This window comes from Pipistrellus hanaki (genome assembly GCF_964339955.1).
Source record: "Pipistrellus hanaki genome assembly, chromosome: 5".
Lineage (NCBI taxonomy): Eukaryota > Metazoa > Chordata > Mammalia > Chiroptera > Vespertilionidae > Pipistrellus > Pipistrellus hanaki.
The window spans coordinates 89,882,817-89,910,250 of record NC_140507.1 but is presented as its reverse complement, the minus strand read 5'-3'; the positions used below and the strand labels follow the sequence as shown (position 1 = coordinate 89,910,250).

At 49.2% G+C, this 27,434-nt stretch overlaps 1 pseudogene across 1 annotated transcript; it reads left to right on the top strand.

Annotated features, from left to right (window-relative positions):
* Positions 1 to 9,456: 9,456 nt before the first annotated feature.
* On the top strand, positions 9,457 to 27,228 carry LOC311623398 (zinc finger protein ZPR1-like; annotated as a pseudogene). The gene is made up of 2 exons: positions 9,457 to 9,486; positions 25,872 to 27,228. The product of its transcript is annotated as a zinc finger protein ZPR1-like (transcript).
* The last annotated feature ends 206 nt before the right edge of the window (positions 27,229 to 27,434 follow it).

Sequence of the window (27,434 nt, the reverse complement as noted above, 5' to 3'; positions counted from 1 at the left end):
ATGGGAGCTCCTTGGCACAGGATCTGGCTCCCCTCCCCAAGTCTCTGAAGGGGGGTCAGTGCCCCCCTCCTCTCCCAACAGTGCTCAGGGGTGAGGAAGGGCCTTGGCCTGGTCAGGTGCGTGCTGACCTGAGCTTCACTCTGCTCCCTGTGGGCAGCTGTGAACGAGGGCCAGCAGTGGTATCCACAGATGCTCCCCGCTAATCCATTCCCTATGAAGCCAGGGAGGCCCAGCCCAGATGGGTTCACTCCAGCACCACAGCCATGCAGCCAAGACTGCGCAGGCTCCTCCAGGATGTGTGACCAGGGGGAGGCCCCTCTAACCCACCCCATGGAGGAGGGTGGTTATGTGCAGACACAGGTGAAACTGGCTGAGAACCCACTCAACACACAGAGGGATGCTCTGCATAACCGGCACACCTTCTTACAGCTGTCAACTATCTCAGCAACTTGCCACTGTATGGATAATGCCCCATTCTGCACACCAACACATTCCTATGGGATGCATTTTTAAAATACATTGGCTTATGGGGGTGTCACCATAGTTAGAGGTGGATGGGCAGATTCCCCTAAAAAGGCTGTACAAGCATTCGCCAGCAGACTGAAGGGTCTCGGGTTTGATTCTGGGTCAAGGGCATGCAGTTGGGTTGTAGGCTCAATCCCTGGAGGCAACCAATCGATGTGTCTTTCTCACATCAATGTCTCTCTCTCTCTCCTCCCTCCCTTCCACTCTCTCTAAAAATCAATGGGAAAAATATTCTCAGATGAGGATTAAGAAAAACAAAGGCTGTACTAGCTTAAACTCCACTCCATAGGCCAGCTCCTTCCAAAACCAAACTGTTCCTAAGGCCTGTTCCGTGTTCCCCATGACCCTTCCTATACCAAAACTGTCCCCAGCTGGCTGCTCCTTCTATACCCATGTCCTCCTCCACCCCGTGTTCCCACGGGCCTGCTCATTCTAACCCTATGTATACTCCTGTATCCAGACTGTCCCCCACTGACCTGCTCCTTCTGCACCCAAGTCCCCCCTCCACCCCGTGTCCCCACAGGCCAGCTCCTTCTAACCCTATGTATACTCCCGTATCTAAACTGTCCCCGAGGGTCTGCTCCATCTATCCCTTCATATCCCTTCCATACCCCAGCTGCCCTACAAGCCTGATCTTCCACCTTTATGTCCTCTCCTGTACACACTTGCCCCCATGACCTGTTCCTTCCACACTAGGTCGCCTCTGTTACCCACCTGACCCTACAGCCTGGCTTCTTTCATCCCCACGACCTCTGTTCTATCCTACGTGTCCCTGAATACCTACTCCTTCCACCTTTATGTCCCCTTTTGTATCTCATTTATCCCCCACTGGCCTGCTCATTCCACCCTCAAGTCCCTACCTGTACCTAATCTTTCTCCCATTGGCCAGTTACTTTTGCCACATGCCCCTTCCTGGATTGTGCTGCAAGGGTAGCTGTCACTCCCCACACGGGCCTCTCCGGTCTTTCCCAAAAACCCCCTCAGCTCATGGGGCCAGTACAAAGCCTGTGTCCCTGGGAGACTTGGGATGGGAGAACTATTCCTCACTCCTGAGAGCAGGTAGATGGAACAGGCTGAGAGCAGTGTGGCTGTACCAAAGTGGAGGTGCCTGCTCAGGAGGCCTCATGGGCTCAGGGACCAGGCAGGTAGCCCTGTGCAGGGAACGCCAGTTGGAGGAGCAGTGTGCCTGGGCCTGAGGACAGGTCTCTGGGCAGTGACCATGAAGCCACCACTGGCTCACAGAGCCCTAGAATGGTCCTCAGTTACTCCAGGTGTAGAGCTACCAGGTCTTCCCTGGGAGATGATGTGAGCAGGGAGACATGGCCTGCTCCCCTCTAGACAGCGTGCCTCCCACAGCTGGTTCCCATCAGAGAAAGGCTCAGCCCCGCCTCTAAGTGAACTTGTCAGACAAATATAAAGTCCCTCCCTCCCTGCTTCCTCCGCCCATAGCAGTCTCCCTTCCCACATTCCAGCCCTGGGAGCTGGCAGAGAAGCACTCCTGTGGCCCCAGCCAGTCCTTGGAGACCCTCACTGTCCTCTGGCTCCAGAGGGAAGGGCTCCAGGAGAGGAGCTGGGATGTGGCCCACTCATCGGAGGAGCAATAGGAGCTCCACCCCCATGTCTTTGGGCAGGGACTCTGGACAGGGAAGGGTTGCCTGCCCCCCTTTCAGGGCTAGGCCAGCCCACCCTCTGATGCTGGTGGGTGGGGCTCCAATGCATCAGAGAGATGCTCCCATCTCCTTGCCCCTTGAGGACCCACCAGCATGAAGGAGGACAGAAGCTGCTGGACCCCCAGTAGCTCAAGTAGCTCACTCTGCTCATGCCCCTGGGGCCATAACCCAAGAGCTGCTGCGTCCCCCCTTCTTCACCTGCCCCAGCTAGTTTCTCTCCCCACTCACTGGCCTGGCAGCATCTGCCATTGACCTGGCAGAGCCCTGGGGCACAGTCTCCTGTCCAGGCTGGTGCTGGAGTGATGGGAACTCAGTGTCCTTCCTTGCTGTAGAGCTCCCTGCCTGGGGGTGCTGTGTGCTCCCCACCCCAGGGGCTCCTTGGCATGGTATAAACAAAGTTTAAAGGGACAGTAACGACTGTCTCCCAGGCAAACTGGTCCAGACCATGGCCATGCTATACATGTGTGTGTGTGAGCCACGTATGGGTGCTATGCACATGTGTGTGGGCACCATGTGTTGTATGGGTGCAGAGGTCTGGTTCTCAGCCCTGGCCTGGCCATGGGGAGGGGAGGCAAATACAGGCATGTTCCTCCAGAGAGCAGAGTCCTCAGCCCATCTCCCAGGCCATGAGAGAGCTCCCCTGACTCTACTCTCTAGATCAGGAAATGATGCTTACCCCTGGCTGGCCACGCTGCTCCCTTTCTGGACCCTGTGGCCTCTCAGTGAGCCCTACTGGGAGAAGGTGGGCTGGGGGTGGGGGAGCACGGGGCTCCTCAACCCCCTCCTGCCCTGGGGCACATCTCCCAGGGCTCCCTAGTCAGAGGCCTGCAGGGTGGCATGGGCCTGGCTGATGAGAAAGAAGATGGATTCAGGTCCTGGAGATTCTTTGCCTTCAAGTCCCGGGACTCTCACCATTGGTGGGTGGCTAATGGCAGGGAGGGTCCCAGTCATAGACTGAGGGGTCTGGGGACAAGGGTCAGCCACACTGTGCTGGAGAAGTGGCCCAACCCCAAGGAAGACCAACAGACACTCTGGAGCTGGCACTGGACTCCACCCAGCCTGCTTCACACTCTGGGAGCCAGCCAGGCCCCTCCCAGTGGGGCTCTCTGGGCCCAGGTCCAGCCCGGCCCTGGGTCCTGTGATGCCAGTGTCCCTGGAGTTTGGAAGGACAGAGTCTCTTGCTCCCAGATCCTGTCCCTCTCAACCCTCCGCTAAGGATCACCACTGCCCAGAGATTCTGCCCAAATACCTACCTCTCCATCTGTTCCATCTGAGCTCTGGGCTTGTCCCCCTTACTGCCTGAACCACGGCCCTTCAGCCTTCATCCGACCGCAGGGGCCTGCCTTCAGCATGCTTTGCAGTTCTGCTCCATCCCTGGGCAGGCATCACTGCAGCTGCAGGACAGACACCTCGAGGATGTTGCCAGACCCCTGCCCTCTGTCAGCCATCCAAGGCATCAGTCCACACCAGACACACAGGCTGGCATGCTGAACATAAACACTCACACGTGCATACATGTAACCATGCACTTGCAGAATGCAATAACATATGAGCCCTGGCATACATGCATGTAAACATGCACTTGTACGTATGCATGTGTGCACACTGCATATATATGCATGTTTGCACATGCACTCGCACACTGGTACTCATGCTGTGTAGAAGTAGATGGGGCAAAGCCAGCTCCATCTTTGTGTTTCATTTCATGTGTTAGTTTCATGCTGTGACCTCTGACCAACCTCACTGACCTCGGTGAGTATATCAAAGCATTCTATTTGATGACTGTCTGTGTTTCCTTTCAATGTAGCCATGGATATTTTGTTAGCAACAGCCAGAATGGCATGACAACCAATATAAACATTAAAGTGGTGATAGTATTGATTATAAACAATCACTTACCAAGACCATCAAGGGGAATGGCCCTCGTGTTACTGCATTCTTTGTGTTTTCCTGTCAGTGCCCGAGTTGTGCTATAACAAATAAAAAAAATAAAAAAAAATAAAAAATAAAAAAGGTACAGTAACAGGGGTCTGTGAGCTGAAATAATCCATGCAGAACTGCTGGGTCGTTGCCCAATCTGACCCAATCTCCTTGTGAGTACATGATTCTGTAATAAATTCCATCATACTAATGAAGTTGCCTGCTTTGTTCGTTTGTCTGAAAATACCTTCTTGTTATGGTGGCCATTACACTTTTTCCCCACCATTGGACACATGCTGGCACATACATGCCCATGCACTGGCACATGTGCACACATGCAGTGACATTCACGGCACTTATGCGCACATGTGCTCGGCCCACACCAGCTAGACCCACATTCACTCCCTTTCCTTTTCTGGACTTTGGGTTTCAGCTGTCCCCTTGCCTGGTCAGCTTGTCATCAGCACTCATGGTCCAGCTCACATGAATTTCCTCTGTGCAGCCTCCAGCCCGCAGGTGAAGCCCGGGACAATGGTCATCTTGAAGGCTCCAGACACACACACCCCTCCAGCAAATGCCTGCCCAGCTGGGTGGACATGACTCGCCCTGACTGCTGTCATCCTGAGGCTTCAGGGGTTCACACTCAGGTGGGAGCAGGAAAGACAAGCTCAGTTCCTCACAGCACTAGGTCACCCTCCACTGCAAGGGCAGGTGGCTACTGGCCCAGAGGCAGGGCACAGAAGCAGTTGTGCTGGGATGTGAGCCCAGAGGTGCAGGTGTTGGAGCTAGACCTCCACACCTGCACATTCTGGCTGGGAGGATGCCGGCTGCTGGGAACTGGGCTGCCCGATGGCCCCAGAGCCACACTCCTGGCCAGGACAGTCCCTGTTTAGAGATGCTGGACCAATACTGTGGGTCAGGAGGATGGAGCAGGAGCCCATGTCCAGCCTACCTCAAGAAAGGTTCATCTGGGTTTTGCATGGTGACAGGGGGAGGGAGAGAAGATGATCAGGTCTCCCCATGAGTGAGGTCGCCTCCAGGATGGACATAGGTAACACTGGTAGAGAAGGGCCAATGCTAACACCTGCAGGCTGCTACTGCAGTGGCCTTAGAGTGAAGTACGTGTAACATGCCCCCCTCCCATCCTGAAGATGGAGAGACTAAGGCCCAGGCTGGAATAGTGACTAGAGAAACAGCTGGGGTGAAGCCTGGGACTCAGATACCTGCAAAAATGGGAGGACTGGCGAGAATGAGGGAACAGTGGTTGCACAAATGCAGGGACAGGTCCTCGCATAGGGACAGACATAGGAGCAATAAGATGGAACCGGGAGTCCAAAAACACACCAGGCAACTATGGTCAATGGATTTCGCCAGGATTGCCAAGTCCATTCAGGGGGAAAGAATCATCTCATCATCAACAAATGGTGCTGGGGCAGCTGGATAGCCACATGCAGAGGATGGAGTGGGATTCCAGCCACACATCAACACCCAAATCAGCCAAACTGAATCAGAGACTTAAAACTATAAAATGTTTAGAAGAAAACACAGGGCAAATCTTCATGGCCTAGGATTTGGCAATGAATTCTTAGATATGACATCAAAACACAAGCAATACACTAAAAATAGATTCGTTGATATTCATCAACATTAAGCACTTTTGTAAATCAGAGGCCACTATTAAGCAAGTGAAAAGACACTGTACAAAATGTAAGAAAATATTTATGTCATGTATCTGAAAAGAGTCTAGTATGCATAAGAGATAAAGAATTATTTAGAGTTCAACAAGAAAAAGGCAAACAACCCAGTTAAAATGGGCAAAGGACTTCAACAGACATGTCAAGCAGACACACAAACAGCCAGCAAGCACACAAAAGATGCCCCTCATTACCAGTCAGTCAAGGGGGATGTGCAAATCAAAGCCACAGCAAGGTATACATCGCACCTGTTGAGATGGCTACCCTGTTTCTCCGAAAATAAGACAGTGTCTTATATTAATTTTTTCTCCCAAAGTTGCTCTAGGTCTTATTTTCGGAAGATGTCTTATTTTCAGGGAAACATGGTAGAATAAAACACAACAAAAATAACCACACACACACACACACACACACACACACACACACACACACACACAGAAAATAACAGGTGTCAGTAAGCACGAAAATTGGAATCCAGGTGTCATGAGGTGGGAATACAAAGTAATACATTCATTATGGAAAATGGGATGATGATTTCTAAGCAAGTTAAACATAGAATTACCATGAGATCCAGCCATCTTACTCCTAGGGAATGGAGTTTGTAGAACTGAAAACGGACTCAAGTAAACACACACACGCAAGCCGACAGCAGCATTATTCACAATTGCCGAAAGGGAAAAACAGCCCGTGTCCACCAATGGTGAAGGGATTAACTTGTGTCAAAGAAAAATTACAAATGGAGCCACTTTAAAATGGAGTCAGAGCTGCCACCCCAGAGAAACTGCCTTTCAAGTCTTAGGCTTCAAATCTGTGGGATGTGAAAACAGGGCAGCATAACCGTTGGACTGGGCCTAAGGAACATTGCGTTCCAAAGAACTGTTTGCAAGGATAGTGAGGAAGCAGACATTATGACGACTGGACTGATGGCCGCTTACTGGAAATTAAAAGCATTGTTTAAAATTAGCGGCACTATGTTGGCTTATCTGCACCAACACAAATGCCTTCCTTCCACTGAGGTCACTGTTCCCCTTTTTCTTCTCATAAATACCCCTTGCCTTTGTCTCCTAATCAGGACACTCTCTGGGCTTCTGCCTGGATCTGTGTCTCATATAGCTACTCATGATTTCAATAAATGTGTTGCATTTTTAAAAAATCCTCATCCAAGGATATTTTTCCCTTAGATTTTCAGAAAGATGGAAGGGAGGGAGGAGAGAGGGAGAGAGGGAGAAGGAGAGAGAGAGAGAGGGAGAAAAAGAGAGGGAGAGAGAGAGAAAGAGAGAGGGAGAGAGAGATAAACATTAACATGAGAGAGAGACATCAATTGGTTGCCTTCTGCACAAGTCCCAACTGAGGCTGGGGATTGAACCCACAACCGAGGTACATGCCCTTGACCAGGAATTGACCAGTCCACGGGCTGATGCTCTAACCACTGAACAAACCCGGCCAGGGCTGTTGCCTTTTTCTGAAAGGCCTTTTCTTTTCAGGTTACCACACAGAATATCATACAGCCACAAAAAGGAGCGAAGCCCTGACACAGGCTTTGATATGGATGAACCCTGAAAATATTGTGCTCAGTGACACAAGCCAGTCCCAAAAGGCCACGTTTTGCATGATCTCATTTATATAAAACTAGAGGCCCGGTGCACGAAATTCGTGCACGGGGGTGTGATTGGGGGTGTGTCCCTCAGCCTGGTCTTGGCCTGCAAAGATGCCAGCATTCCTCACCTGGCCTCTAGCCAGAGGTTCCTCCCCTCCTTCCACACAGCCTCTGGGAAGATGCTTGTCCTAGGGCCTCCTCAGGGTCCCAGCCCAGACACCCTGCAGCTCTGGTACTCGAGTGCTTGGGCTTTCAGGTCAGGCTTCCTTGCCTTGCTGCGCATCAGCTGCCATGGGGGCCTTGCCTCAGGAGTTGCCCCTTTGGACCATACTACTTGTGAGTGTGTGTGTGTGGGGGGGGGCAGCCTCAGCTGCAGTGATTTGATGTCTTTAGCTTGCCTGCTGGACACCCGGCACACCCCCTGCTGTGGTGCCACGATGGTCCTGTCTGGACTGCTGGCAGGGGGCTTCCAGTCTGCAACTGGGGCTGCTGGACTGCGACTGGGGCTGCAGGTGGAGGACCCCGGCACCCATAGGCTCTGTCAGCACCAGGAACTGGAAAGATCCATTTTTCTGGTTCCTCCCCTGCCACGGGGAACCTGAGCTGGGGGCCCCACTGGCCTCTTCCCTCCTGCCGCAAGGTAGGCCAGGGAGTAGACTCTGGGCTCTGGGCGCGCGGACTCTGGGCCGGAGACCCCAGAGCCCAGAGGTCCCTTCCCTCCCTCCTCACAGTTGAGGCGCAGACACTGGGCTCATGGCCTCACAGGCTCCTTTCCGCCAGCCGTACAGCTGGCCAAGGCACAGACGCTGGGCTCGTGGCCTCACAGGCTCCTTCCCTCCTGCAGCACAGCCGTTGCTTGGACGCTGAGCTCATGCTGCAGTTGGCGATGCGAGCTCAGTGACCCACTTCCAGTCCTCTGACCAGAGACCCCTCCCCCCTCCATGGCCAAGGAGCAGATACTAGGCTCCTGTTGCCTGGGCAATGCCTCCAGCGTCTGCTATGAACGCTGCCATTTTTGTTGTGGAGTGATGGCTAATTTACATATTACTCTTTTATTATATAGGACTAGAGGCCCAGTGCACAAATTTGTGTATGGGTGAAGTCCCTCAGCCTGGCCAGTGATTGAGGTGAGCTGGTGGGGAGAGGCCACGGGAAGTTGGCTGGCTGTCCCCACTCCAGATTGGGGCCCATCAGGGCCAGGTCGGGCAAGGGGAAGGAGGGTCCAAGGGAAGTTGAGTTGGCTGTGGGTGTGCACTCACCACTAGGGGGCAGCTCCTGTGTTGAGCGTCTGCCCCCTGGTGGTCAGTGCACATCATAGCGACCGGTCATTTGGTCATAAAGGTCACTTAGGCTTTTATATATATAGATGACCAGAGTAGACAAATCCATAGACACAGAAAGCAGGTTGGTGGTGCCAGGGACCAGGGAAGGAGAATGGGGAGAAACTGCTTATTAGATACGGGGCTTAATTTGGGGTAATAAAAATATTCTGGAACTAGACAGAGGTGATGGCTTCCAAACACTGTGAACATGCCAAATACTTCTGAATTGTTCACTTAAAAAAATGTTAATTTTCTGTTCTGTGAATTTCACTCTGTCCTGTAGCAGCAAGGGGACCATCAGTGGTATCTTTTCAGAGACTGCTGACAGCCCACCCAGCGTGAACCCTGGCCTTCCCCAAGCCACCTCCAGCCTCACTCACACCTTTGCATCCCTCACCCCTACCTTGACCCCAGGGAGGGTAAGAGGTTATTGAAGAGTCAGACAGGACCAGCTGTCCCTATCTAGGACAGATTGACATGGGGGCAGGGGAGTAGGAGGAGTGCAAAGCCTGCTGGGACATTGTCTTTCCACTTGGCCTGAAGGTGGGCTGAGGCTTTGGCAGCCCTTGTGGGCTGGGTGCCCAGGCCCAGTGCCATCAGCCACCCATGGCAGTCCAGCTTGCCCTGCAAGCTTCGTGATACCCATCTCAGTGGCTCTAGCAGCCCCTCAGGGGAGCCTCAGAGGTGTCCCCAGTGGCCAGCACCCCAAGCAACCCTCCTCCGAAGCCATGGGCCACACCTTCAAGACCCTGCCACAGGTGAGACCTGCCTGCGGTGCCCTGACCCCAGCCACAGAGCCCTCAGCCAGAGCCTAGACAGCCATGACAGGTGGCCACTTCCTGGGTGTGGGAAAAGGAACACTTCTGTCCCTTTTCAGGGGAAGGGGCTTAGTAGCAGATATTTGGAAAAAGGTGGTCACAGATCTACAAGCTTTAGGGTGTAGAAAAGGTGTTCATCAGGCTACAAATTCAGATCCCTGGGTTCTCCGGGGATCTGGGCCCAGGAATCTGCATGTACCTCAAAGCCCAGAGGAAGTGGTGGGTGGTCAGAGCCCCACAGGTCCTGAGGGAGTGGGCAGAGAAGCTGGGGACTAGGCCACACTCTCCAGCCTTCCTTCGGCGACCCGGGACTCCTGCAATGTGCTGGGTGCACCAGCGCAGGCCTTCCTTAGCCAGCCATCGGAGAGGGTGAGACACAGAAAGCACCTCTGGCCTGCAGATGCACACTGGGGCTATGTGGGGTCTGGGAGACCCTCCTGCTAGACACACCCTCATGCTGAAGCACTGTATGAGGATGCTTTGCACCCCACTCATTTAGTGGATTTTTTAAATGAGAAAATATTTTTTAAAGGAGTTATCTAAGTTGGCTTTGGAAATCGGTAAATTCATTTATTTTTTTAAATATATTTTATTGATTTTTTACAGAGAGGAAGAGAGATAGAGAGCTAGAAACGTCGATGAGAGAGAAACATCAGCCAGCTGCCTCTTGCACACCCCCACCGGGGATGTGCCCGCAACCAATGTACATGCCCTTGACCGGAATTGAACCTGGGACCTTTCAGTCCACAGACCGACGCTCTACCACTGAGCCAAACCGGTTTCGGCTGGAAATCGGTAAATTCAATGTAGCAGCTTTCTTTGTATATTTAGAGGCCAGTATATGTATTAGAGGGTCTCAGACATCCTAGCAGGTTTTAGGAAAGTGCAGGTCCCAACACTGGGGGGCGGAGCCTGAACCTGGTAAGTACCATACACCCTGATCTCCAAGAGCTTTGCAAGTGGGTTGAAATACATTCATCTGCAGATTCCTATGTGTGGTGTGTGTGCATGGACACACACACACGTACACAGAGAAACACAGATATGTCCATGCACACATGCAGAGACTTGCACACATAGATCTATGCACACACACACATGCACAGAGACCAACACTGGTGGTTGTTGGTGCTAATTGAACATCAACAAGAATCCTTAATTTAGGGTGTGGTTAGAAAAGAAATTATCTAAAAATAGATTTTATTAATTTTTTACAGAGAGGAAGAGAGAGGGATAGAGAACTAGAAACGTCCATGAGAGAGTAACATCGACCAGCTGCCTCTTGCACACCCCCTACTGGGGATGTGCCCGCAACCAAGGTACATGCCCTTGACTGGAATCGAACCCGGGACCTTTCAGTCCGCAGACCGACGCTCTACCACTGAGCCAAACCGGCTTCAGCAGAAAAGAAATTATTTAGTCCACAACAGCTTACTTGTGATATGGCATGGCTGTGAACACTGGCCAGGCAGCCCTGGAGCCAGGCTCCTCTCCAGCGGTTCAGCTCAGCGGTGCCACAGCTCTCCTCGCGCTCTGCTCCATGCTGGGCTGCTTTGTGCTGCACTGGTTTCCTCAAGAGACACTCTCTCTCTCAACCCAAGGGGAGCTGGCTTATATGGACTGAAATCCCCGCCCATGACCCCTGATCAGAAGGAGGAAGCAAAGGTCCTGGCTGCTCCTGCGTTGGACGCTTGTTGAGGGGGTTTGAAATCACCCACTTTGCGGACCCCACCATTTACAACTTCAGGAAACTTTCACGCCACAATGCAGAGCCAGAAGCAGCAACACTGGGCAAAAGCCAGGGCACTTGCCTGCCTCTTTCTATTCATCTGCAGGAGGGGACCCTGGGGCCACGTAGCAGGGTGGCTCTGTGGAACAGCCTGAAAGAAGGAACTGACCAGGTGGGCGGGAGTCTGGCCCAAGCGTGGACAGCAGGAGAAGGTAGCAGCCAGGGCCCCTGCCTAGGAGGGAGTCTCTACAGAGTTAGGGTAGAGGCAGGGGGACTGGTGGGTTTCTAGTACTTGGGGTAGGGAGTCCAGGGAGGGAGGGCAGGGCCTGGGAGTAACACGATGGGCAAGCCGGGGCTGCATACCTACCTGGGAAGAGAAGCCAGATGCTGGGGGAGCCTGGGAGATCCCAGCCCATGGCTGCCCCGTCCCGTCAGGCCTCTCCCCTGCCTGTGCAGTGGGAGATGTTCATTCATTCACACAGCACCCACTCCTCCATTTGGGAGCTGATCCCTGCGCAGAGAGAGGGCAGCCAGCCTGGGGTGGGGGGTGGGAACTGTTCAAGAGCAAGAGGCAGGTTAAAGGGAATGATGGGGTGTCAGGCCTGGGCAGCTCAGGAGTCATCTAAGCAGGAGGAACCCCCCAAGCAATCCAAGGCCTGACAGCTCAGAACAAATCACGTCCCTGGGCCCAGGACCTGGCCTCACAGGAGGGCTGACTGTTGACCCTTAGCCCTCTTGTGAGTGACCTCAGATGGCCCCCATGGTCCCGCCCCCCACAAGGGGTACAGGGGGTGCAGGAGGGTGGCTCGGCCCTCTGGAATCAGCAGGTCAGTCTCCTCTGGTGAGGCCACACGTACTCTCTAAAGTACATTCCAGGGTCGATCAATGGCCCGAATGCTCTCCTGACATTCCACCCTGTGGGGCCCACAGTGCCCCTCGGGACCTAGGGGCCTGAGTCTACATTTCACCGAGAGGAACAGGATTCACAGTGGCCTCCTGCCTTTGGTTGGGACTGAGAAAGGGTGGGCAGCCAAGAGATGGTCCAGCTGTGTAGCCGCATGGCCACAAACACTTCCCTCCCCCTCCAGGCCTGGCCTCGCTGCCACCTCTACCCAGGAAGCTCCAGCATGTCCTCTAAAAAAGGCCCTCCCAGCCAGCTTCAGCATGTCTCAGCTTCATCAATGCTCCACAGACATCTGGTGTGGCTCCCTCTCACATGGCTGCTCACCTCACCCAGCTGGTATATCTCATGCAGCTGCTCCTTCTCACCCAGGCTTCTTCTCACCCAGGCTTCTCCCTCCCACCCAGGCTGTTCCCTCCCCCCCAGGTTGCTCCCTCTCACCAGGTTCTTCCCTCCCACCCAGACTGCTCCCTTTCAGGCTACTCCCTCTCACCCAGGTTCTCCCTCTCACCAGGCTGCTCCTTCCCATACAGGCTGCTCCCTCCCTTCCAGACTGCTCCCTCTCTCTGAGGCTGCTCCCTCCCACTCAGGCTGCTTCCTGCCACCCAGGCTGTTCCCTCTCACCAGGCTGTTCCCTCCCACCCAACTGCTCCCTCCCTCCCAGGATGCTACCTCCCACCCAGGTTGCTCCTTTGTCAGGGAGAAGCTCACACCTTCATCAGTCTCAGCAGTTTATGTCCATGGCTGGACAGTACGTTCAATGGCGTGGTTTTTAAACTTGCCTTGCAATATCAGGACACATTTCATTATGCTGGTCCAGAAACTCAGAAGGAAGAGAGAAGGAAAATAAGGCTTAACACAGCTGTTTGCATTTCAACCTACAAAAAAATAAAAGCTAGCCAGGAGCACCAGCACTTACAAGGCCCTAGAGTCCTCCCTAATCTACGCAGATGTTCAGTTCCAACATTTGCGGATTACAGAGGCAACTGGCAGATTTCAGGGCAAGAGCGTGGGGCCCTTGTCCTGACCCCTCCCCCCCTCAAAGATCGGCCCTGGCAGCTCAGGGGTATGAGGCTCCTGGGGAGAGCCTGCTTCTCTGGGACCACTGCAGCGGCTCACGTCCCTCGGGGCCATCCCACAGCCGATCACGTTGTGATGATCCGGCACGGCCACAGGCATCCTCAGCCCCAGGGCGCCTTATGTGCCACACCAGCTCAGCCAGTTCAGTGACCCTGAGAGGGGGCGGTGAAGGATGGAGAAAAAATAAGACAAGAGAATGAAAGCTGGTCTGGGTGGGATGCTGCTTCTCCGATGGAGAGACAGAGCCATGGACTACAAGCCGTGTCTTTATTTTATAGCCGATGCCACGAGGCACAGTAAGGGCGTGGTCAAGATATTGACAACATTCTGGTGGGTTTCGATCCTGCTCAGTTACATGCATCTGATCAAGCTTTGTTTCCTTGCAGCCTATATCACTCAGGCACGTGGGGCCACGTGCTCGGACCATAGGTTCAAGCTCACAACTACAGCTGTTGGCTATCATTGTGCGGGGAGGGCTCCGCCCTGCAGGCTGGGACTTGCACGTGGCCATGAGAGGACTGTGCCCTCTCATTAGTCCGAGGCTTGAACCTGTCCAAACACTGTAGCCGATCTCCACTCAAGTGGCCTCCACCCAGGGACTCCAGAGAGACCCCTTCTCCCCCCGCCCCCGACACACACACACAGGTGTCTCTGCCCACTTTCCCAGTCTGTCTCCACAGCAAGAGGGTGAGCGCTCGCTAAGCCCGATTCCAGTATGCAGCGGTGCACAGATGTTTCACTGTAAGCCAGCATGATGATCCTTTTCGAGAGGAACTGAGCACAAACCGTTAATTAGTCCACGATGTAGTCGTTAATCATAGCAGAGCCTCATCATCTGAAAATTGTGTATCAGTGACTTTTCCTCCTTTTTAATGTAGACTTGCCTCAGCTTTCTGAGACTTGTCTGGCCTCTTTCAGTGACTGACGACCCAGAAACACAGGCCTGGAGCTGAGGAGAGGGCCTGCCCGCTGAGCAGGTCTGCGCTGCCCAGCACCTGCTGCTCCAAGCTCCTGTTTGCTGCTCTCGCCTCCCTGGGGTGCGGTGGGGCCTGGGGCTCAGCCTCCCTCCTGTACGTAGGCGATGGGGAGTAGACCAAGGGTCTTTTCTCGCATCCCTCAGCCCTGGGCAAGAGCGTCACCAGGGAAAAGATGCGCTGGCTTGGGAAAGTTCAGAACATTCTCCCTCTGGCCCCTTCGCCAGGGAACCAGGCTGGCCCTCTCTCTGTCCCCTCACACCACTGTCCCCACTGTCCCTGTGGACCGTGCCAGGCCTGTGTCCCCTAACCAAACAGCTCTGGCGTCAGGAGGGGAAAGCCAGCCCTGGGCTCCTGGTTAGTCTCCTGGGCAGATCCTGGTGGCCAGAGCCCGAGGAGCCGGAGGTTAGGGATCACGCAGGCCACACATCTGGCCAGAGGCTGGCACCCTCAGCAGGGGCTGGGGGCCTCCCGGGGTTGGCTGGTGCCCTCCCAGGCTGTGGGCAGTCTGTATGCAGATGTGCTTGTGGAGGGCCCTGCAGTGTGGGCAGGTGCCACTGCCAGCTCCTAAGTTACGTTTCCAGCTCATTCGTCAGGGCTCCACCCGGTCTCCCTGCCGAGGCCTGGCACTTGGAAAGTGTGGGCCCTTCGCTCCCTGCCACTTCCCATGCTTATTGAAGACCTGCCTCATAGAGATGGCTCAGCATCTGCCCCTCCGCCTTCCACACATGCTGGGTGCCAGCTGCAGTGAGATAGCACCCAGCTCTGCCCTGGCCTCTGTCCCCTACCGCCTCTGCCTGGAGGTCCTCCCTCTGCCCGGGTCCCAGTCCCTGGGGCATGCCACTCCGTCCCTCTGCCCCACTGCGGTCATCCGCTGGCTCTTACCTCCCGGGGCTGGGCGGAGGGCAGGGTCCAGGCGTGCTTACACTCGCCGGTGAGTGTGCTGGGCAAGCGAGTGCGTGAAACACTTCCTGCCGCACAGAATTTGTCCTGAGTCCTTTCAGCTCCGTGTGGGCAGCGGGCCTCGCCAGCACCTCGTTCTATCAGACGCTGAGCATAAGGAAATAATTGAGTTGAAGGGGGTATCGTTTCCAATCCAAGCAGATTTCTGTTTTGGAACCTTTTCCTTTGAAATTCACAGAAAGCCAGCCCTGACAGGAATGCTTTCTTGTGAAATTGCGGAGTAATTTGTTTATTTGTTCAGGCTAGGCACCCAATGGGATGGCATCTGCAGATAAACATCTGCTTCTGATGAGCGTCTGCCATGTAGTCATGTCCGCCACACTGTGACTTGGGCCACACAAATGCAGAGTGCCCGGCCCTCCTTCTGAAATAAGAGCCAGGTCAGAGCCAGGCCGGGACAGCTGGTAGCAGAAGGGGCCTTGGACCGTCCACCCTCCGCTCCCCAGGACCCTGCCCCGGGCCTTCTCCTTCCTGCCTGTCCACCCCCCTTACCCACAGTCACCTCCCGCACCGGGCCAGAAGCAAGGATGGTCTCGTCTCCATGGCTACAGCCCTCCCGATGGCCTTCTGTCTCTTCACACGCATGAGAGGGAGGAAGGGCACTCCTGGGACCACAGAGCGAAGGGACTCCTGGGACAGGAGTGGCCTTGCTGTCTCCCAGTTCCTGGAGACACCGGAGGACACCAAGGATAGCGGAGGCGGTGCAGCCTGGGCCCGGGGCTGCTGGTGGTGATGCCGGGTCTGCAGGACCCCCCCACTGCAGATGCAGAAACGGATGTTCAGAGGCAGAATGCAACTTCCTGAGGCCCAAGCATCCACTCCCGGTGGGTAAGGGCGGAGTGAGGGTGGACCCGGCTGTCCTGGGGTGGAAAAGAGAGGAGCAGGTCCTAAGAGGCCCTGACGTCCCTGCACACACAGCTTCTCCCAGTGACCCAACCAATGCTAACGAGGGGCTGCCATCAGCTTCTGCGGATGGAGTTCATGGTCCCTGATCGGCGGGGCTGAAGAGCATTCCGCCGGCGGGCCTGACCCGACAGCAGGGCCCTTTAAAATCAGAGCTTTCCCTGGCTGATGGCAGAAGGAAGTCCAGGAGTCAGAGCGTGAGAAGGACGTTGCTGCTGCTGCGGTGTGAAGACAGAGAGGCCGCGGGCTGAGGAATGCGTGTGACCTCGGGGAGCTCCGTGCAGCCCAGCCGAAGGCCGACAGGAAACGGGGATCCGGATCCCACTGCCACGGGAGCCGAAACCTGCCAACAGCCAGGACGAGCGCGGAGGAGCCCAGACCAGGCCAGATGAGGGCCAGATGAGGACGCAGCCCGGCCAACACACTCCCTAACTTCAGAATTCCAGCCTCCAGAACTGTGAGGGAATCGATTTCTGTTTTTTCAAGCCTCCCAGTTTGTGAAACTCTGTTATAGCAGCCCGAGGAAACAAATACAAACCCTGTCACCTGGGTGCAGCAAATACCTGAACATGTGCAAGTGCTTTGGAATTCGGTAATGGCCTGACATTTCTGAGACAGAGGATGGAAAAGGCCTGGACTGGCGTGAATAGGCTGTTGGTAGAAACACGGACATTGGCGACACCGCCAGTGAGTGCGCAGAAGGGAGGGGGCGAGGGAGGGACACGGCACTGCAGACTGGAGGGAACTGGTTCTAAAGAGGAGAGAGCTTGGGTGAAAAGTAAAAAGCAGAACTTGTAAATAATAAGCCTGAGAAGATTTCTAAGCAAAACGTTGGAAATGCAGCCTGATTTCTCCTCGCTGTGTATGGCTTCTTTCACTTAACAATGGGAGAGGAAAGAGCTACATTGAGGAAGAAACTGTCGAGCAAAAACGAACCAGCACCTGATGGGGAAAATCCTCAGTGTGTCCAGATTGCACAAGATGCTCAAATGAGGAGATTGTGTTTGGGAAAGTGTGCATTGCACAGAAAGCCAGCCACGTGGCAGGAGAGAGTAAGTGTGTGACTTGTGGTCGCCGGGAATGGGATGGGCTCGCCCAGGACAGACCTGTGGAGGAGCCTCTTCTCTGAGGGGGCGCATCCCCATGACCAACACGGGAGGCACACGAGGTATCTGAGAATTTTATATCAGCAGAAAACTCATGTGCAGACTGAAAGGGACAAAGTGGAAAAGGCGGTGGCTGGACTGCCAACATTCAACAGGCAGGAAATAGGCGAATAGCGCCACTGAGCTATGAACACGTTCTACCCTTCAAGAAAACGGAGTGATTCCAAGAGTGGAGTCACGGGTCAGAGGGGAAGGCCACAGGGGATTCTCCTCAGGTCTTGAGACCTAATGGAATCCGCCTGCTGGGCTTGGATATCGGTCCTTTACCTCCATCCTTTCCTTCCCTCAATTTTTTAAGTACACTTATTTATTTATTCTTTTAAAGAGCCATTTTAAGTTCACAGCAAAATTGAACGGAAGGAACAGAGACTTCCCATGTACTCCCTGTCCCCACATACAAGGAGCATCTGCCACCATCGCCATTCCACACCGAAGTTTCATCTGGAACAGGTGAGCCCACACTGACACACCATTTGCTCCCAAAGGCCGTAGTTTACCCGAGGCCCACTCTTGCTGTTGTACCTCCTATGGGTTTGAGACAAATGTATCCACCACTACAGTATCACACAGGGTAGTTTCACTGCCCAGAGTACCCTCTGTGCTCCGCCATTTCATCCTCTTTGCCCCCAGCCCCTGGCAACCACTGATTCTTCCTCTGTCTCCATAGTTTTGCCTTTTCCAGAATGTCAGACAGTTGGAATAAGATATGTGACCTTTTCAGGATGGCTTCTTTCACTTACTAATATGCATTAAGGTTCCTCCATGTCTTTTCATAGCTTAACAGCCAATTTCTTTTTAGAACTGAATATTTCATCGTATGAATGTAGCACAATTTATCCATTCAGTCCTTTGGATAACAGTCCTTTACCTAATGTGTCCTTTGCAAATATTTTCTCCCAATCTGTGGCTTGTCTTCTTGTTCTTTTGACAATATCACTAAGAGTGCAGAATGTTTAAATTTTAATTTAGTCCAGTTTGTGCCTTTAGTGTTCTACCTAAAAAGTCATTACCACACCAGAGTTTAATAGTTCTGTGTTTTACTTTTAGGCCTACCATATATCTATTTTGAGTTAATTTTTGTGAAGGGTGTAAGGCAGTGAAAAGGGCTGTGTCTAGATTATTTATTTATTTATTTTTGTTGTTAATCCTCACCTGAGGATATTTTTCATTGATTTTTAGAGACAGTGGAAGGGAAGGGGAGAGACATAGAGAGAGAAACATCTATGTGAGAGAGACACATCCATTGGGTGCCTCCTGCATGAGCCCTGACAGTTGAGCCTGCAACTGAGGTACATGCCCTTAACCAGAATAAAACCAAGGACCTTGCAGTCCACAGGCAGACATTCTATCCACTGAGCCAAATCAGCTATGGATGCATTCATTCATTCATTCATTCACATGTGGATGTCCGGTTGTTTTAGCACCATTTCTTGAAAAGACTATCTTTACTCCATTGTATTGCCTTTGCCACTTTGTCAAAGATCAGTTGACTGTATTTATGCGGGTCTATTTCTGGGATTTCTATTCTGTTCATTGATCTATTTGTCTATTCTTTCACCAGCACCACACTGCTTGATTACTATAGCTCTGCAGTAGTGTCAGTTCTCCAACTCTGTTTTTCTCATTCAATATTGAGTTGCCTATTCTGGTTCTTTTGCCTCTTCATATAAACCTTAGAATCAGTTTGTTGGTATCCACAGAAAAACTTTCTGGGATTTTGATGGGGATTGCATTCAATCTATAGATCAAGTTGAGAAAAATAGATAATATCAAGTATTTCTATCCATAAATATAGAATTTATATTTATTTCGTTCTTCTTTTATTTCTTTCATCATAGTTTTGTAGGTTTCCTGATATAGCTCTTGTACATATTTTGTTATATTTCTACATATTTCATTTTGGGGTGCTAATGTAAATAATGTTATATTTTTCATTTCTAATTCCAGATATTCATAGAGAGGCTATTGACTTTGTATATTAACACTGCGCCCTACAAACTTTCTATGATCACTTGCTAAATTCCAGCAGTTTTTTTGTTAAATTTTTCTCAGATTTTGTATGCAGACAATCATGTCATCTGCAAACAAAGACAGTTGTATTATTTTGTTTCCAATCCATGTACTTTTTATTTTCTTTTCTTGTCTTATTGCATTAGCTAAGACTTTCAGTGCAATGTTAAAAGGGATGGTGAACAACAGGGCAAGTGCCGGGGGGTAGGGGAAGCTGGGGGGAGGTCAGTGGGGGGAAAAAAAGAGACATATGTATCACTATTTTTAATACCTTAAATAAAATTTAAAAAATGAAATGGAAAAAAAAGGGGGGTGGTGAAAAGGAACATCCTGGCCTTATTCCCTATCTTAGTGGGAAGCTTCTGGTTTCTCAGCATTAAGTATGATGCCAATCTGTAGATTCAATACAATCCCCATTAAAATACCAATGGCATATTTCAAAGACCTAGAACAAACTCTCCAAAAGTTCATCTGGAATGAAAAAATACCCCGAATAGCTGCAGCAATCCTGAGAAAGAAGAACAAAGTTGGAGAGATCACACCACCAGATATCAAGCTGTAGTACAAAGCCACTGTGTTCAAAACTGCCTGGTACTGGAACAAGAACAGAAATACAGGCCAATGGAACAGAACAGAGATCCCAGAAATCAACCCAAGCCATTATGCTCAATTAATACTTGACAAAGGAGGCAAGAGCATATAGTGGAGACAAGCCTCTTCAATAAATGGTGTTGGGAGAATTGGACAGATACATGAAAAAAAAATTGAAATTAGACCACCCATACACAAAAATAAGCTCAAAATGGATTAAAGGACAAGATGGGAAACCATAAAAAGAAGAAGCTATAGGCAGCAAAATACCAGACATTTGTCACAGCAATATCTTTACCAATACAGCACCTAGGGCAATGGAAACTAAGGAGAAATTAAACAAGTGGGACTACATCAAAATAAAAAGCTTCTGCACAGCAAAAGAAGCCATCAACAAAACAACTAGACAGCCCACTGCATGGGAGATGTTATCTCTGATAAGGGTTTAATCTCCAAAATTTATAGGGAACTCATATAATTTAACAAAAGGAAGATAAACAATCAAAAAGTGGGCAAAGGACCTAAATAGAAACTTTTTTTAAAGAGGACATACAAAAGGCCAAGAGACATATGAAAGCATGCTCAAAGTCACTAATCATCTGAGAGATGCAAATCAAAATAATCATGAGGTATCATGTCACACCTGTCAGAATGGTTATCATCAACAAATCAACAAACAATAAGTGCTGGTGAGGGTACAGAGAAAAAGGAACCCTCATGCGCTGCTGGTGGGAATGCAGACTGGTGCAGCTACTGTGGAAAATACTATGGCATTTCCTCAAAAAATTAAAAATGGAACTTCCATTTGACCCAGTAATACCACTTCTAGGACTATATCCCAAGAAAACAGAAATACCAATCAGAAAGGACATATGCACCCCTATGTTCACAACAACACAATTTACAATAGCTAAGATTTGGAAACAGCCTAAATGCCCATCAGCAGGTGAGTGGGTTAGAAAACTGTGGTACATCTACACAATGGAATACTATGCTGCTGTAAAAAAAAGAAGGAATTTTTTTTTTAAATATATATATTTTATTGATTTCTTACAGAGAGGAAGAGAGAGGGACAGAGAGTTAGAAACATCGATGAGAGAGAATCATCGACCAGCTGCCTCTTGCACACCCCCACTGGGGATGTGCCTGCAACCAAAGTACATGCCCTTGACCAGAATCGAACCCGGGACCTTTCAGTCTGCAGGCCGATGCTCTATCCACTGAGCCAAACTGGTTTCGGCAAAAGAAGGAATTCTTACCATTTGCCACAGCATGGATGGAACTGGAGAGCATTATGCCAAGTGAAATAAGCCAATCAGAGAAAGGTAAATATCACATGATCTCAGTCATTTGTGGAATATAATGAACAACATAAACTGATGAACAAAAATAGAACCAAAGTCATAGAAGCATCAAACAAACTGTCCAACCTATGAGGAAAGGCGGGGAGTGAGGGGTAAGAGATCAACCAAAGGACTTATGTGCATGCATATGAGCATAACTAATGGACACAGACGGGGGTAGGGGGAAGTGGGGAGGTGAGGGTATGTGCTGGGGAGTGGGGATGACCAGGGAGAGGTCAACGGGGGAAAAGAAGACTTGTGTAATACTTTAAACAATAATTTTTTTTAAGTATAATGCTAGACATACTTTTTGTAATTTCTTTATGAAATTGAGGAAGTTCTCTCTGCTCCTAATTTGCTGGGAGTTTTCATCATGCATTGGCATTGGATTTTGTCAAATGCTTTTTCTGCATACATTGATGTCATCATGTGATTTTTCTTCCTTAATTTATTGATATGATGGGTTATATTGATTGATTTTTGAATGCCAAACTGGCTTTGCATACCTGGGATAAATCCTACTAGGTTGTTGTGTGTAATTGCTTTATACATTGTTGATTTGCTAATATTTTGTTGAGCATTTTTGCATCCATGGTCAGTAGTTTCCTTTTCTTGTAATGCCTTTGTCTGGTTTTGAATTAAAGACATCCTGGCCTCATAGAATGAGGTTGGAAAAATTCCCTCTCCTTCTATCTTCTGGAATAGAATATAAAGAATTAATATGGATTCTTCATTACATGTTTGGTAAAATTCACCAACAAACCCACCTAGCCTGGTGCTTTCTGTTTGAGAGAGTTATTAATTATTGATTCAATGTATTAACAGATATAGGCCTATTCAGATTATCTATTTCTTTTTTTTTAATTTTAAAAAGTTAAAAATAAATTATTATTATTATATTGTACATACCTTTCTTCTTTTTTTTTGATTTTCAGTGTTATTTTATTTTTTTTATTTTTTTATTTTTTTTTATTTTTTTTTAAATATATTTTATTGATTTTTTTTTGACCCCCTCCCTCCCTCCCACACATCCCCTCCCTCCCCAGAGTTTTGTGTCCATTGGTTGCACTTATATGCATGTATACAAGTCCTTCGGTTGATCTATTATCTCCCCCAGATCTTCCTCCCCTCCCCGCTGTAATTTGACAGTCTACTTGTTGATATACTGTCTCTATATCTATCTTATGGTTCATCAGTTTATAATGTTCTTTATTATCCACAAATGAGTGAGGTCATGTGGTGTTTCTCTTTCATTGATTGGCTTATTTCACTCAGCATGATGTTCTCCAATTCCATCCAGGATGCTGCAAATGATGAGAAATCCTTCTTTTTTATGGCAGCATAGTATTCCATTGTGTAGATGTACCATAGTTTTTGGATCCAATCATCTGCTGACGGACACTTAGGCTGTTTCCAAATTCTGGCTATTGTAGATTGTGCTGCTATGAACATAGGGGTGCATATATCCTTTCTGATTGGTGTTTCTAATTTCTTGGGATATATTCCTAGAAGTGGGATTACTGGGTCAAATGGGAGTTCCATTTTCAGTTTTTTGAGGAAACTCCACACTGTTCTCCACAGTGGTTGCACCAGTCTACATTCCCACCAGCAGTGCACGAGGGTTCCTTTTTCTCCACAACCTCGCCAACACTTGTCGTTTGTTGATTTGTTGATGTTGGCCATTCTGACAGGTGTGAGATGGTACCGCATTGTTGTTTTGATTTGCATCTCTCGGATAATTAGTGACTTTGAGCATGTTTTCATGTGCCTTTTGGCCTTCCTTCTGTCTTCTTTTGAAAATATTCTATTTAGGTCCATTGCCCATTTTTTAATTGGATCATTCATCTTCCTTTTATTTAGTTGTATAAGCTGTTTGTAGATGTTGGAGATTAAACCTTTATCAGTGGTAACATTTGCAAATATGTTCTCCCACACAGTGGGCTTTCTTGTTGTTTTGTTGATGGTTTCTTTTGCTGTAAAAAAGCTTTTATTTTTTATGTAGTCCCATTTGCTTATTTTCTCTTTAGCTTCCATTGCCCTAGGGGCAGTATCATTGAAGAAGTTCTTTTGGCATATGTCTGAGATTTGCTACCTGTAGATGCCTCTAGTATTTTTATGGTTTCCCATCTTATGTTTAAGTCCTGTATCCATTTTGAGTTTATTTTTGTGTATGGTGTAAGTTGGTGATCTAGTTTCATTCTTTTGCATGTGTCTGTCCAATTTTCCCAACACCATTTATTGAAGAGACTGTCTTGACTCCATTGTATATTCGTGCCTCCTTTGTCAAATATTAGTTGAGCGTAGTGATTTTGGTTGATATCTGGGTTCTCAATTCTATTCCATTGATCTATATGTCTGTTCTAAACAGTACCAGGCTGTTTTGAGAACAGTGGCTTTGTAATACAGTTTGAAGTCTGGTATTGAGATACCTCCTACTTTACTCTTCTTTCTCAGGATTGCTGTGGCTATTCGGGGTCTTTTATTGTTCCAAATGAACTTTTGGAGAGTTCTTTCTAGGTCAGTGAAATATGCCGTTGGTATTTTAATGGGGAGTGCATTGAACTTATAGATTGCTTTAGGAAGTATGGACATTTTGATGATGTTGATTCTACCAATCCATGAACATGGTATGTTCTTCCATCTGTTTACATCTTCCTCTATTTCTTTTTTCAGTGTCGTGTAGTTTTCCGCGTATAGGTCCTTTACTTCCTTAGTTAAGTTTATTCCTAGGTATCTTAATTTTTTTGGTGCGATCGTAAATGGAATTGCTTTTTTAGTCTCTGTTTCTATAAACTCACTGTTGGTGTATAGAAATGCCATAGATTTCTTGGTGTTAATTTTGTATCCTGCTACATTGCCAAATTCATTTATTAAGCCAATTAGTTTTTTAATGGAGTCTTTTGGGTTTTTTATATACAATATCATGTCGTCTGCAAATAAGGATAACTTTACTTCTTCTTTTCCAATTTGGATGCCTTTTATTTCCTCCTCTTGTCTAATTGCAATGGCTAGTACTTCCAGTACTATGTCAAAGAGGAGTGGCAATAGTGGGCATCCCTGTCTTGTTCCTGTTCTTAGAGGGAATGGTTTTAGTTTTTGCCCATTGAGTATGATGTTGGCTGTGGGTTTATCATATATAGCTTTTATTACGTTGAGGTATGATCCTTGTACTCCCACCTTGTTGAGAGTTTTTATCAGGAAAGGGTGTTGGATTTTATCAAATGCTTTTTCTGCATCAATTGATATGACTATATGATTTTTATCTTTCAACTTGTTTATGTGATGTATCACGTTTATTGATTTGCGGATATTGTACCAACCTTGCATTCCTGGAATAAATCCTACTTGGTCATGGTGTATGATCTTTGTGATGCTCTGCTGGAGCCGATTTGCTAGAATTTTGTTGAGGATTTTGGCATCTATGTTATATCTATTTCTTTTTATGTGAGTTTTGGCAGATTGTATACTTCAAGGAATTGGACCATTCCCTCTAGACCAGCGGTCACCAGTCTTTCAGACCTCACGGACCACAAGTGGTCTGCAGACCACTGGTTGGTGACCACTGCAGACTATCAAATTTGTGGACATAGAGTTGTTCATAACATTTCTTTGCTATCATTTTAATGTCAGGCAAATAAGGTGATTTTCCCCCCCTCCTTTAGATTCTTTCAAGATTTTTTCTTTACATTTGAGTTTTTGAAGTTTAAATATGCCTAGGTATAGTTTTTTTGTTTTTGTTTTGGCATTTATCCTGCTTGTTGTACTTTGAGGTTCCTGGATCTGTAGTTTGTTGTCTGACATTAATTTTGGGGAAATCTCAAGTCATTATTTCCACAAATAGTCCTGCTAGTTCTTTCTATCTTGCTTCTCCTCCTGGTCTTCAATTAATAACACATATATGTCACCTTTTGTAGTTGTCCCATCCTTGGGTATTCTGTTCTGGTGTGTGTGTGTGTGTGTGTGTGTGTGTGTGTGTGTGTGTGTGTTTCAGTCTTGATTCTCTTTGCTCTTCCATTTTGGAAGTTTCTGTTGACATGTCCTCAAGCTCACTGATTGTTCAATGCCATATCCAGTCTACTAAATGAGCCCATCAAAAGCTCTCTTCATTTTTGTTACAGTGTTTTGATCTCTAGCACTCATTTCTGATTCTCTCTTAAAATTCCCATCTCTGCTTACATTGCCCTTGTGTTTATTCATGCTATCTACTTTATCCATTAGAGCAGGATATTTATGACCGTTGTTTTGAGTTCCAGCATCCTTGCATGACTGGTTCTGATGCTTACTCTGTCTCTGCAAACTACTTTTTGTCTTTTGGAATGCCTTGTAGTTTTTTCTTGATAACCAGACATGTGTTGGATAAAAGGAACTGCAGTAAACGGACCTTCGTAGATGTGGTGATGAGATATAGGGATGGTGCATTTGATTATGCCCCATATTTGCGAGTCTGTTGCCTGGACTGTGACCTTCACGTGTGCTCCTCAGCCCTCCTTAGGTGGTACAAGAAAGATAAAGGAGAAGGGTGGGCATTTCTCTCCCTCAGGGTGGTCAGGATGAAATGATTTCTCCTGAAGGCAGGCCTTGTTAGAACACATGCTCTGGTGTATTCCCAATGGCTACTTCCCATGTCCAGCCTGAAGCAGGAGGGGATTTTTCTCCTGTCCTCAGTATGAGAATCTGGGGTGGCTCCTAGAGGTAAAACTCACAAAAGTGGGGCATTTGGCTGGGCCCTCGCCTGCCTCAGCCCCAGCGCGTTGTTCCGGCCCATCCACGCTGAGGATGGGGCCAGCAGCCCAGAGATCGAGTTGCTGTGCATGAACTGCTATGCGACGGTGTGACACACCTGCTGCTCACCACGATTCCTTCTTCAGAGAAGTGACGGCCAGCTCCTTTTGCTGCAAACACTGCGGCTGGCACAACATGGAGGTCCAATCATTGGGCAGGATCCAGGGCAGGGAGTGCAATACACCCAAAAGGTCAGTCGGGGCGACAGAGGACATGACCCGAGAAGTAGTGAGACTGACTGCCACCACAAGGATTCCAGAGTTAGATTTTGAAATTCCTGCCTTCAACCAGAAGGGAGCTTTGGCCACTGTTGAAGGATTGATCAGCTGTGCTATCTCCAGTGTGGACAGGACCAGCCCCCATGAAGGACAAATGAAGAAGCCGTAGCTGAAAGACTGATGAGTTCATTGTCAAACTGAAAGAGCTAAAGCAGGTGACCTCTCCTTTCACCATGATCACTGATGACTCCTCAGGGAACAGATTCATGGAAAACCCACACGCTCCCCAGAAAGACGATGCCCTGGTGATCACATGTTATACCTGGACTCCGCATCAGGAGATGCTGGAGCTCCAGGCAGAGGCACCAGAAGAGAAGCTGCAAGAGGAAGATCTTAGAAATGAAGTACTGGCATTCAACACAAACTGCCCGGAATGCAATGCCCCAGCTCAGACCAACATGAAGCTAGTTCAAACCCCCGGCTTTAAGGAGGTTATCATTATGGCTACCAACTGTGAGTACGCGGTCATCCGACCCGACCAATGAGGTGAAGTCTGGAGGAGCAGTAGAGCCTTTGGGCCCAGGATCACTCTCCATATCACAGATCCCTCAGATATGACCAGAGTCTCTCAAACCTGAGACGTGCAGTGTGGAAATCCCAGAACTGGAATTTGAATTGGGAATGGCCGTCTTTGGGGGCAAGTTCACCACACTGGAGGGGCTGCTGAAAGACATCCCAGACCTGGTGACCAAGAACGCTTTCACACTGGGTGACAGTTCAAATCCTGGCCAGATGGACAAGCTGCAGGAGTTTAGCCAGAAGTTGGACCAGATCATAGAGGGTAAAATGAAAGCCCACTTTATTATGAATGGTCCAGCAGGTTACTTGCAGAATGTGTATGCACCTGAAGATGATCTGGAGATGAAGGTGGGACGTTATAAGTACACATTTGATCAAAATGAGGAGCTAGGGCCAATGCCATGAAGATGGAGGGCTATGAGAAAGGCCGGGCCCCACGGTAGCAATGGACAGTTTCCCAGCCAACCTCCTGTACTGCTCAGACCACATGCTTATTACTATTGGAAAATCGGGGAGTGACCTCCCCACCTACACCTGGTCTGAATCATGTTGAGATATGCTCCCTCTATTCTCACATTGCTAAGAGCTTTCATCACAAATGGGTGTTGGATCTTGATGAATGCTTTTTCTGTGTCTATATGATCATGTG